We start from the raw sequence: 13,309 nt of genomic DNA on the forward strand, positions 1-13,309 counted from the left end.
CAAGCTTGTACTACTAATGTAGTAAGACAGTGATGTTAATTGACCAAATTGAATATAAACCTTATTGATGATACATGAACCCAAAATATAAACACAACGTACAGTTTCTCGTTTAGCGTTTTCCCATTGAAAAACATTATAAATAAAACGCTTAAAGCTGCTGTCGGCAACATTTTTTTTGATCATATTCAGTGAAATCGACACAATAATCCGACAGAACAACATAAATAAAGTGGTCTTAGAAAAAAACCCGAGCTTCTAACCTGGAGCGTGTGTATTTGTTTTGCAAAAATCCACAGCTCCCGGATCATCGGGTCCAATCAGCGCAGGGGGGTGTGAGATCTGACTCAATCACAGATCGGGCACACGCCACCCCTCGCGCACGTTACAATCACATGCACACGCCTGAAGTTCGCGGAAGTTCGCGCAGTAACGAAGAGTGATGGCGGAAAATCAAGTAAGCTCATTTAGAGTATAAATGACGTTAGCAATTGCAATCTATCGGTAGATTAGCCAGGACAGCATACCTCCAAATACTCCATGGTGTTGATGGATGCTGAGGAGACGGGCGCGTTCACTGATAACCTGGTGCACACGCACTGACGAGCATCAACTCGGTGGGAGGGTATTTGTTGATAGTGGGGGAGGGGCATGAGAGTTGTAAACATTAAAAATGTTGCCTAAGTCCACTCAATCTGCCAGACTTGCCGACTGCAGCTTTAACCAACTAGCATGTTGCGTTCATATTCTGGGCTCATCTGCTCGCCTGTATGCATCATCGATAAGGTGTCAACTGAATTTTTCATCACTGTTTTATACATAAAGGCAATTTAAGTGTTTTACATGTTAAGCTTTTTGAACGCCCCGTTGTTTTTAGTGCTGGATATGAATCACAAGTGCCCAAAACTTGCATTTTGTTCACATATTTTGGTTTTTCTTCTTTTGACAGATGATCGAAATATTTGTGGCTTGAAACAGATGGGAAATTGACAGGCCTGTGCTGCAGTTTTATGGATGTTTTGCCTTCAAGGTCTCCACACCAGTCACATGACTGAAAAGTGAAAACTGTGAATAGACAAACGAAAGGAAACAAAATGAAGCAAAAAATAAAACAAAGCGGAAAGAAAAACACAAAGCAAAACACTGAGACATTCTTCAAAACAGCTTCTTTAATGTTCCACAGAACAAAGAAAACCATACATGTTTGGAACAATAAGAGGACGAGTAAATGATGACAGAACTCTCACTTTTGGGTGAACTATCTCTTTAATAAAGGATGTGGCCTCGGATTGGTTCAGCCAATGAGAGTGAATAGCCAATAACAGCCATTAACTAATAATAATAATGCTAAAAGGATTTCCTGTTGTTCTAATTGACACAAAATGTTGAAGCCCTGAAACTCCTATCCAGAATCTCCTATTGAAAACAAGTATTTTACACGTATAAACCCCCCAGTGAGCAAAGCCAAATGCAGAACTGGCTAAGATGTTGAAATAGATGAGGAAGAAACCTTGGAAGTATTCAACACTCAGCTGGGGAAGCCATCCTCCTTGAGCTTGTACATATTTAAACATTTATACAAAGAATACATACAAAATATTCCAGTCACATATAGTATTAATGATACTATAACACTGTAAAACCTTTTTTTTATTTGAATAAAACCAGAAGCCTAATATTGTAATAAAATATGAATTAGGATTGGCATGAAAAGAATGACAAAAGATGTTTATTGGGGAAAGTTAAGTCGTTGCTATAGGTGCAGTGTTATTTTAGTACTATATATACTACTTTAATATTTATTCATATTTCGAATATTATATTTAATTTTGTATGCACAAGTCCAGGCTGGAGAGTGACAGAAGACAGGAGGTGCCAGCAGAAGGAAATACCACGGCAGAACTGACGGAGGGAGAAGCCAAGGCGGAGTCATGATGGGTCACAAGGTGGAGACCCTAGAGAATCCGCGAGGACGACGGCCCAGGGCGGCATCGCTTGCCTGGAGGGCCGAGGTGACGTCGTCAGCTCCAGTGACCGTGGTGGAGGCGGGGGGCCTGGCAGAACAGGGCGACACCGGAGGGAACGAGGTCCAACATGTAACCGGAGGGAAGGAGGATCCCGGTGAAGCTGGAGGGGTGGAGGGTTGAGGCGCAGCTAGAAGCCCTGGAGTTCGCAGTGAAACCAGGGTGACGAGAGACCAAGGTGGAGCCGGAGGGACGAGGGAGCCCAGTGGAGCCTTAGTGATGGCGGAGCACGGCGGAGCTGACGAAGCGCAGAGCCAAGGCGGATCCGACAGGTCGAGGTGGAGAAATGGGCCTGGAGGCCTGAGGTGTAGCCAGGGGATCCACTTCCCAGAGCCGTGCTGGTGGTGAATGAGCCTGAGGTGGAGCCAAAGAGCAGCGGGAATCAGCGGAGAAGTCGGAGCCGGGGAGCTACGAGACACCAGCGGGCCAGGTAAGTCTGACACAGAATATGAGATACTAACTTATTTAATGAACACAAAGAGAATACACAGGTGAATAGTTTACTATCAGTACATTCGGCAGTGCATTTTAGCCATATTTCAAAGATAATAGGAGTGATTATAAAATTAAATATGTCCTTAAATACTACTTATTGGTTAAAAAAAGCACTTTTAAGTTCAGCTAATTACATTTTATATCAATTTGAACTATAATACATTTTCATTTAATTGCAGTTAACGTAATTACGTTTGGAAAACAATACATTCAGTTTGCACTTATAGGTGTATTATTTTAAAGTATTTTATTTCCATAGAAAGTAGTCTTTTTAAAAGAATACAAAAATGAACTTTTCAACAAGGGTTTCTCAGCTGTTTTATTGTCCACCAAGCAAAAATAATTTCGAAAAGAAATAGCACCTCGTCTCAGCAAGCAATTTGAGGTATCATTCATGTGCAAGACGAGTTATTCGTCGAGGGGTTTGCTCAATTCCCTTACTATAAGTATGAGCAATAGTAATAGTGACGCTTCCCTTGAAAACACCAGTATAGTGTATAGCAAGAACAAAAGCATCAACAAAGATTGTGACATAAAATCAATGTACAAAAAACATACAGTACATGCTTATTTCTACTTTTGCAAATAAAAACAAGATCTTTGTATACAAAGATCATAAAGAGGATAAAATTCACCCGACACAGCAGCTCTATCTTGTGCCATATTCTTACTCATGTACAAACACACTGGTTTGTCATTATGAAGTCCTTTCTTGAGAAAGCTGCATTCCACTTTGTACAACAGTACCGGCTCTCTAATCTGATTTGATGAGCAGCGTTTTATGAGTAATGATATACATCAGATCTGCAGCGCTTCACTGTTCCAGAAAGACTGTCAGTCTGTGTGTTTGCTCAGAGATGCACAACAGTGACAGTAATTGGCAATATTGTCTAAAATGTAAGTTCCTCAGTATTTACTGTGTTTATTTAACATGATAATTTATAAAGGGTGATGATGATATGTATATATTTGAGTGACAGTTCATCCTTTGGGTCATTCCTTTTGCACCATATATATGTATATATAATTACACATTTGTAATGGCAAAGTTGCAATTTAATATAAATATATTACATTTAAATGTAATGTCGAACACACTAGAGTTAAAATTCTAACCAAGTACTTTACATGTGCTTTAGTATGTTAGTCAACACATCAACACATCAAAATAAGCAGGATAGAATAAGTGATTATTAAAACCATGATTTAAAATGCACTTGAAAGTAAAACTTTTAATTTGACATCATTACAAGTGCCCCTTTTAAATGTGTAGTAAGAAACATTGTTATGAATGTGTACTCTGTTTAAGTACACTTTTATTCTCACTATTCCAACTTGAAAATTAAGGTTTATTAAAGCAGTCCGTAGCTTTTTTGGGGTTAAAAATGATCCAAAATACATATTTTGAGAAAATACATAACCAGCCAGTGTTCAACACTATCTGCTTGCCTTAGCTCGATTCAAAACGGTAAGCTTTTAATAATGATTTTAATTCCAGTGGTACTGGTGGATTTCCGCGGGAGATTCGAGCATGTCTTTGCGTCATTACGTCACATCTGTACACATAAAGAAGGAGTCTCGGCTATAGGCTATATTGAGTCATTACGTCACATCTGTACACATAAAGAAGAGTCTCGGCTAGTCGGCTATATTGAGTCATTACGTCACATCTGTACACATTAAGAAGGAGTCTCGGCTGCTATATTGCGTGTGAGGATGTTGGAGGTGGAGATTTATAGCCTTTTCTCACAGCACTTGATATAATTAAACTTTTCAATTTGATTGCGGATCCAGAAAGGTTCAGACGACAATCACCAGTGACAACAGATTCACCCGCTGTAAAATGCAAAAGACTTCGTTCGGACTTCGGAGTGGATACAGAAAGAAGAGACTGCAACCGGACCCATGCGAAAACAAGAATACTTATCGGAAGGACATTACATGTAGTCACGCAATGCTGACGTTGTTAACATTAACAATTTGAGGACAAAGTATAATTTGCACGGTTTTGCGTGATATGATAACTTATAAGCGATTGTTAGATTTAATCAGCGCGATTTACTCCAATGTCAGAACCAGAACAAAGGTGGATGTTTCTTACTAGTTCAGATGACATTTTCCGGTGAAAATTATTATGTTGGTCATACTTCCAAAAAGTATGATATGTGATTCTGAATGCCAGTATCCACACCGGCGCGGCGACTGACAGCCTCACACTCTCCTCAAACACTGTGTTTAACACTGTGCCGTGTCGATGGTGTTGAAGTACAATTCACGTTAAGTTGATAATTCCGCAAAAGATTGCAATTGCAGATTTCGAACAGAGATGGCGACCAACATCTGTCCTTTGTAAAATAGTACAAATAATTAATAAACAGTACAGCCATCAGTTTCATCAATGGATTTGATGAATTCTGATGTTTTGTGGTTTTAGATGCTTTGTGTCACTCTAAAAAAAATCCATCCAGTTTAATTAAAATTTAATGAAGGATTCTAAACTGTATTGGCACCAAAACACCATCCCATAATGCCTGATACACCGATCTTATCAGTATTTAATACCGTATATAGTGCACATAAGGGAGAGGTTTCGAGATCAGTAACAAGGTTTGTTGTTGCATGATGGGTTTATCAGTCCAATTACTCTATATCTTCATTGTTTCATTCTGCAGCATCAAACACATTTCATTTCTGTGAATAAACTAGGCAATATGGGATTGACTTGACATTTACTGGCATGTTACTGATGTCAGTTGTCATAATGGGCACCTCCCAGATCCCACAGATCCCACAAGAGCCTGCAGAGCTGAAATAACTGCTAGTCCTATATTCCCAGTCAATCAGAAACCAGGTCATAAACTGTCAGGATTTACTGTGACAAACAGGAAACAAATGCTGCCTCAAATATCCTTTCTTTCTATCTATCTATCTATCTATCTATCTATCTATCTATCTATCTATCTATCTATCTATCTATCTATCTATCTATCTATCTATCTATCTATCTATCTATCTATCTTGGAGTATATTTTAGATGATCATAAATGCTTGTCAATACATTTAGCAATATTTCTAATTTTATTTCAAACCATATTTCAAATACAATAGAAGTCATTATGAATTTACATATAAATGTCATGTACTGTAGAGTGTAGTCTAAGAGAAATACTTTTAATAATCACAGAGAATACACACAGGGGAATTAACACTCTATCCACACTTATCACAGCGTGAACCGACAAAGAACTGAACAGAACCAGGTGTGTAAATACACAAGAGTATTTCTGATTCTAGTGTGTCTGGTCACTGAAAAACTCCCACCATTAATAAACAGACTTACGGTCTCTCTGGAACAAACACAGACACGCAAGCAGACTGATACAAACATTGACAAATCCCAGACCAGAAGTTCTTCCACCACAAAAATAGTCCCACCTCAAAGTACAATTTTGACTATTATCAACATTGAGTTGCATACATCCTTACATACATCAATTAAAGGAGAACTCCGGCGCAAAATGAACCTTTGGTCTAATTACACATTGTTACCTAGTCAACCGTTATCTGAGATTTGTTTTCATGATTATCGAATGTAAATAGTTTTATCTCTAAAAACAGTTTAGCCTATAAAGCTAGTATAACGCTAGTATATAGGGCATAGATCAATGACAAATAAAAATCGCTTGTTAATACCACTAACAAGGCTCAAAATAGCCCCACACTAACACGGTAGCATAATGAGGGTCCCTACCTTCAAACCGAAGCATTGAGAACTTTGTCAGTGTCCAGACAGTTTAATAAGAAGATATTTTAAACATACAGTCAACTTCCATAGACAGTAAAAGAAATGGACAGAGCGATCTCATTGGAACTCAGTTGAAGCCCATTTTTAGCGATTTCTGAGCACTTCCGTTCCTGACGCGCAGACTCAGACCGACTCAAACTAAGCTTGATGACGTGAGCAACCTGTCTGACAGACGTAAATCTTCTAGTAGCTGTGCGTGAAAATTGCCAACGTTAATCTTGCAGAGACGGGGAACTTGAGCAAAGAGTTATTTGGCGTGAGTGAGCAGGAGTAAGTATTCTGTTGCTTTTATGGACTCATTATCTATGGGCTTCTCCCTTGACGGGACGTCCCCCCGATTGCCTGCGAGCTTCTCCTCCTGTCTGTACGGTAATTTCTGTACAGCGCGACAGAGAGTCGAGTGGTTATGACGCAATCGTTAGCCTATTTTTACTAAATCTGTTTCTACGGGGCCATAATGTAACATAGAAGGTAATGGAGCCCTTTATACATTGTCGTGTTTCTTTAGAAATAAATAATGGACAAATGGAGTCTTTAAACGCCTCAGATGTAAAGTTATTCGCTGTCAAAGTGACGCAAAAATGAATGGGAGTCAATGGAAATGCTAACGCAAGTGAAGTTCTGCTACAACATGGCGGCACCCGGCCGGCTTCAACTTCCGGTCGATGGATTACCCCCTTGTCAACTTCGCGTATACAGGCAGGAGCCATCTTTGAAATACAGCCTTTACCAGTCGATCTACGAACGCCGATCCAAGCCTGCTGTTCGCGCTCACCTTATCACAACTCATAGCTCGTTCACATTCTCACCAGCGCACTTGGATCGGCGTTCGTAGATCGACTGGTAGAGACTGTTTTTGTATACGCGAAGTTGACTGTATGTATTAAATATCTTCTTATTAAACTGTCTGGACACTGACAAAGTTCTCAATGCTTCGGTTTGAAGGTAGGGACCCTCATTATGCTACCGTGTTAGTGTGGGGCTATTTTCAGCCTTGTTAGTGGTATTAACAAGCGATTTTTAATTGTCATTACACTATGCCCAATATACTAGTGTTATACTAGCTTTATAGGCTAAACTGTTTTTAGAGATAAAACTATTTACATTCGATAATCATGAAAACAAATCTCAGATAACGGTTGACTAGGTAACAATGTGTAATTAGACCAAAGGTTCATTTTGCGCCGGAGTTCTCCTTTAAGTAACATAATTTTAGGAATTCATTCAAGTTTTTTTTTTACAAAAATATTAAACATTTTTTGTTTTAACCAAGTGCAAACTCCAAATTATTTCCCGCACCATAGATGCCGCATGAACGTTATACTGCTTTAAGCACACATTCCTGTTTTTGTGTCGAGACTGCAATAAGTCACCAGTTTTCTGATGATGGGCAAAAAATAGCCTGTATGCTCACGGCCTTGACATGAGTGCTGACACCGCGATTTTTGTTATGTTTGGATGTTTGCACAATTCCTCAGGGAAAGATCTACTACCGCGCAGAACGAGGTCTGGTTTCTCCTCGATTTCTAATCTAATTTTGGCATGCTAAATACTTCCGCACACATTGAGGAGAAGACGCCCGTTTATGCTGGCATATCAGAAGGCCGTTCTCCAGCGTAACCAGCGCTGGGCTTTTCCCTTTCTTTGCCTTGCAGGAAGCTGAAGTCCGTCCGACTCTGAGAAGGAACTCGGTGTCAATGTCCTCAGGCACATCGAGATATCACTGCATTCATTAGCCGTGGACTAATAGACTACTTTCATCCTGAAAGTCATTTGTATTTTGAGGTGATTGTGTTTGTATCTGTAGTGCAATACAAGGATTATCCCATTTATTATGGTAATTACCAGACGCTTGTATGGAGAACAATTTACAGTGCGTTTCATAAGTCTGTGTGTTCCCTGGGAATTGAACGCACGACCTTGGCTGTGTTGTTGTTAAGCTACAGAAAGGCAAATGAGAGAAGCAAATAATGCACTGCAATATAAATTAAAATCACATTATGTTTACCAAGGGATAATGCAAGTATTAGGTTGTTTTTTAATGGACCTGCACTTTATTTTCCCTCCATTTTTTTTTTTGCACCAACACATTTGGAATTTAGTCTATTTTCCACTGTAGAATTAAACAATTAAACAATTAAAAGTTGGCATGAAACAAAGTTGCAACAACCTGCTTCCATATTCTGAATCCAAAAACGCTTATTGAATATTTTTATTGATTGATTGCTACAGTCTTAACATATTTATGCATATATGGCAAAAAATAAGCATTTTTATTACTCCATAACAGCCTCTGGAGTGATAGCGTGTAATAAATACAGTAAACAAAATATTCTAAGAGGGTTAAAGTACATGAAATTCTTAAATGCATGAAAAATCTAATATACGTCAACATCTTTCAATCTAGTGTAATATGAAAAGGTTCACCCAAAACATATTTTTGGCTAATATAGAAGATAGAAGTTTGGGGATAAAACCCTTTTTACAAAATAAGATTCAATTCAAAACACTTATTTACACAATATTAATCTCAAACATGCGTCTTATGCGTTTGGAGCCACATGAGGGTGCAGACGTTTTTATGTTTACGGTCAAGTTTAGTTCATGTTCATCATCAAATTTAGTCAATGTTTTTTCACATTCTGGATTTAGTTCAATAAAGCTCTACATGTGGGTTCTCACTTCAACTCGCCTCAGTGGATCTCTTACAGTGTCATATGGTTTCTGAATGAGCCAAATCTTGTTTTCCATAAAAGTGCGCTTTAAAGAATGTTTAAAATTCGTCACAGTATCCAAATAATGACACGGTACTTTTTAATGGAGCACAAAGTTAAACCGAAGACTGTAACTCAAGTTTGCCACATCAAAATAACCAAACGTTGGATTTTTCCGACATAAATAAGCAATGCTGGCAGGATAGAACATCAACGGCTGGCCCAGATCAGTGAGAAAAGACACCAGCCTCCTTCAGTCACCTTATCATAATTCATGACAGCTTTCCTACATATTTGCCTTGTGTCGCAATTACTTCATGCCTTTTTTCCCCCCTATTACTCCATATCCATATCAGCCTCTGGAAAGTGAGTGTGTAATTCAGATGTGATTAATTGCTGCTGTCTTTCCAGACGTGTCGGTGCATTACATTTACATGGATTGACACCAGTAGATGAGTTTTATATGAAAACTTCTCCAGGTTAACCTGATTTTAATACTCGAGTGGTGGATGAATATCAACTCATTTGCATTTTCAGTTTGAAGATGTCATCTCAGCTCTGTTAGTGCGAACTTTAGCGTCTTTATGCTTGGGTTTCCGGAAACCCCAGCGCTCCGTGTTTAAAAATACATTCAAAAATATGTTCGTCTGACCTAATTAAACCAAGTAGATATATATATTATTGAAGTTTTGTTCTTCTTATTAGAGATTGTAATGTTGGTCAATGTTATACTTAAAGATTGGAAATCCATTTTACTTCAGAAATGTTATTTATTTCAGAATTATGCAGATTATAAATATACGTAAAAGCTTCTCTCGCCCCAAACAGAACATGTGGGAGCATAACGATTTTGAAAAGAGAGTTACTGTTTTCCTGCTTCGCATTATCTAAAAGAACAAGTCAAGATTTGACTACACATTTTAGTGCCTGTAGGCATTCGCCTGAAAAAGAAAATCAGAGCAAGCTGATAAAATGTGTGACTTTGTAGAAGGAAATGACTTGCTACTTTTTTCATTTCAGCAGCACAGATACTGTAAGTGCAAAGAAAAAGCATTTATTCGGTGTGACTGTAACGAGAATAATGTGAGATCTGCACACTATTGAAAAATCTGTATTGCTGCTTTCAATAAGGGAAAAGAGGAGAGGCTTTCATTTGATTTTAATGTTCTTCTGAACAGTGAACAGTACATCAACATGAATCACAAAAATAAAATGGCAGGCGGGCTCTTAAAGGCATCCGTCAAGAAATGGCAAGTTATTTCAAATGATTCACGGCGAAACTCCCACACGTACAATTACTCTTTCACACAAACACACGTGTGGATGCGGACACATGCTCAACAGGACGGCTGAATGAGTAAAATACACTTTTCTTTAAGCACACTTGACAACTATGAAAGAGTGATAAACACACAGGTAGTTGAGACGCCACTTCGGACTCGAGGGAGATTGACACTGTTTCATAAAGCCTGTGCTGGTCGCATTTCACAAGTCAAGACAGGAATTAGAAATGAGATTTTGCATAACGAAAATCAAGCCTATTTTTTTATTTTTTTTTGGACTACATTATTTTCAAAACAATTAAGGACATTTCCTCTCAAATTCTCATTAATGGAATGTCAAATTATATTTAAGACATTAGGGTAGGATTTGTCGTACTGGGTTCAATTTATGTTTTTGAAGCCGTTTGTTAATGACAGTAATAAACTAATAAAATAAAAATTATAAAAAAATCCAAAATTTTTAATCATATTAACGAGACTATTGAAAATAATAATAATCTCAAAAGTAAAAAAAATCCCACATAATTGTGAATAAGATTTTTCGTGCATTACAGTAATGAGAATGATCATTTGTTCTTACATTATTGTAATGAGAATGCATTTGTTCTTTTATTACAGTATTGAGAGTAAGATTTTTTCCCTTGCATTATGATAATGAGATTTATTTTCCTGAATTATGGAAATTTGAATTTTTTTTACCTGACATTGTGGTAATGAGAATTAGGCTTTCTTTTTTTATTATTATTACAGTAATAGGAAAGAGTTTTTTTTATTGCTTTAACCTCCTAGGGCTTAGTGGCCACATACGTGGACAGCACATTTTTGCTCTTATGTCCACAATTGTGTTCACTGCTGAATTGGTGGTGTTATGGACACGTATGGGGGTACTTATACTGCCATCTGGTAGTGTCAGAAATTTATAACACACTATGGTCAAAATTCAAAATGGCGGCAAACACAAGGAAAGATTCAAGTGGTAGCTCCATACACAAACGTCGACCAGTTAAGAAGTTCTGTCATATTTCATGGCTTATTCTGATTTAGATATTTATAAAAGCCTTGTATATTTGTCATGACATGCAAATTTGAAAAAAAAGTGCAAAACTACCAACTTTGTAGGTCGCTAAACATGAAGTACACGTATGTGTACTTATGGACTGAAGCTCCTCGAAACAGCTAATATGCTAGTAAACATGCACAAACATAAAATGGGAAAAAAGCTAGCTCTGATGCAGCTAAAAAGGTGCACATGGTCCCAATGACATAAATAACAATTAAATCACTAAATGCATACGTACATACTTAAATTAGTTGGGTTGAAAATGTTAGTAAAAATGTAATATGCTAGTAAAAATGTGCACATGTAAATTAGCTTGTATATTATCCCATTGGAATAAATAACAAATAAATAATGCAAACCTACATAAATTAAATTAATTTGTATTTGATTTTATCATGTTTTTATTTCCAGAGCGTTTTTCTGTGCAAAGAGCATTGGAGCTACTTTGGGTTAATTGATGGAGATAACACAGATTTGGATGTGTCTGATAACGATGATCCCTTAGAGATGTCTTATTGATCACAAGTTCAGTATGGTGTACCACAAGGCAGAAGGCTCAGTACTAGGGCCGTTGCTGTTCACTCTATACATGCTCCCCTTGGGAGATATCATTAGGAAGCATGGCATTAGTTTTCACTGTTATGCTGATGATACTCAGCTCTATATTTCTTCACGCCCGACGAAACTTGCCAATACAAAAAAACCTAATGCATTGCTGATATAAAAACTGGATGACTAGCAATTACCAACTTTAAAACTAAAAAATCTAAATTACGTCATGTGCTTTCAATGAAAAATGTGGAACAGTTAGTTCATTACATCAAGGCTAGATCATTGTAATGCTCTACTGGGTGGTTGCCCTGCACGCTTAATAAACAAACCTCAGCTGGTTCAAAACGCAGCCACTAGAGTTCTTACCAGAACCAGGAAGTATGACCATATTGCCCGGTTATGTCAACATTGCATTGGCTCCCTATTAACCATCGTATACATTTTTAAATATTGCAATGTTTCCATGTTGTTTTTACTCTCTGATAGTCAAAACATGTTAAAAAATATGTGTGTATGTGTTATTAATACATTAAAAAACAGTCAGGAAAAAAACTGCTGTGTTCAAGGCAGAAATAAAGGGTTTTTCATTCTATTACACAAAGGTGACTTTATTGTGTTTTATGGAAATTCGGACCATGAGTCCACATATGTGGACATCATTTTTCTCTAAAAGTACATCATATCAAAAGATGATTCTTAGTTTTTATTCTAATTAGGTTCTAATAAGCCCAAATAGCAAAGAGAATTAAAAAATGCATGTAAAAAATCAGCTTGGGCCTATGGTAATTAGAAAAAGATTTTATATCTTGCTAGCCATAAAGCAAGTTATAAAATATGTTTCTCATTACCACAGTTACCATGATGTTTTCTTACATTAATGCGATGGGAATTTGGCAAAATGTGCTTAATTGTGAAGAAAATAACGTTGCAGTGCAAAACCGTAATGTTCTTAAAGATAGGCTTTGCTGATGCTTTCTTGACCTGAATATGTTATTGACAGGTTCCGTAAGATTCCTTCAAATGCTCGAGACGATTTAGGAAGAGATTCAGTGCTTCAGCAAACACACAGCATCATGTGATCAGTGCTGAGATTGCATCGGGGCTCATTCAGATCTGTTTTATACGGATCTTACCACGCTCGCAACTTGCTCAAATCTCTTGCATTTATTACATCTCTACAGCGCATACTCACACATATCCAGTGGAATACTCTACAAATATGAGGCAGGGCACAATTTAGCGGTATCAAGTTTGAGGTCAACAAGAAATGCATGCTTATTACATTATCAAGTATTTGACAATGTGTATAAATAGGTTTCTATTATTTTCAATAACTCCTATAGCTTCTCTCGCCCTTTCTGGAACGTCTATGTTTT

The sequence above is a fragment of the Rhinichthys klamathensis genome, unplaced genomic scaffold, assembly GCF_029890125.1.
Source record: "Rhinichthys klamathensis goyatoka isolate OS25496 unplaced genomic scaffold, OSU_Roscu_1.1 h1tg000040l_1, whole genome shotgun sequence".
NCBI lineage: Eukaryota > Metazoa > Chordata > Actinopteri > Cypriniformes > Leuciscidae > Rhinichthys > Rhinichthys klamathensis.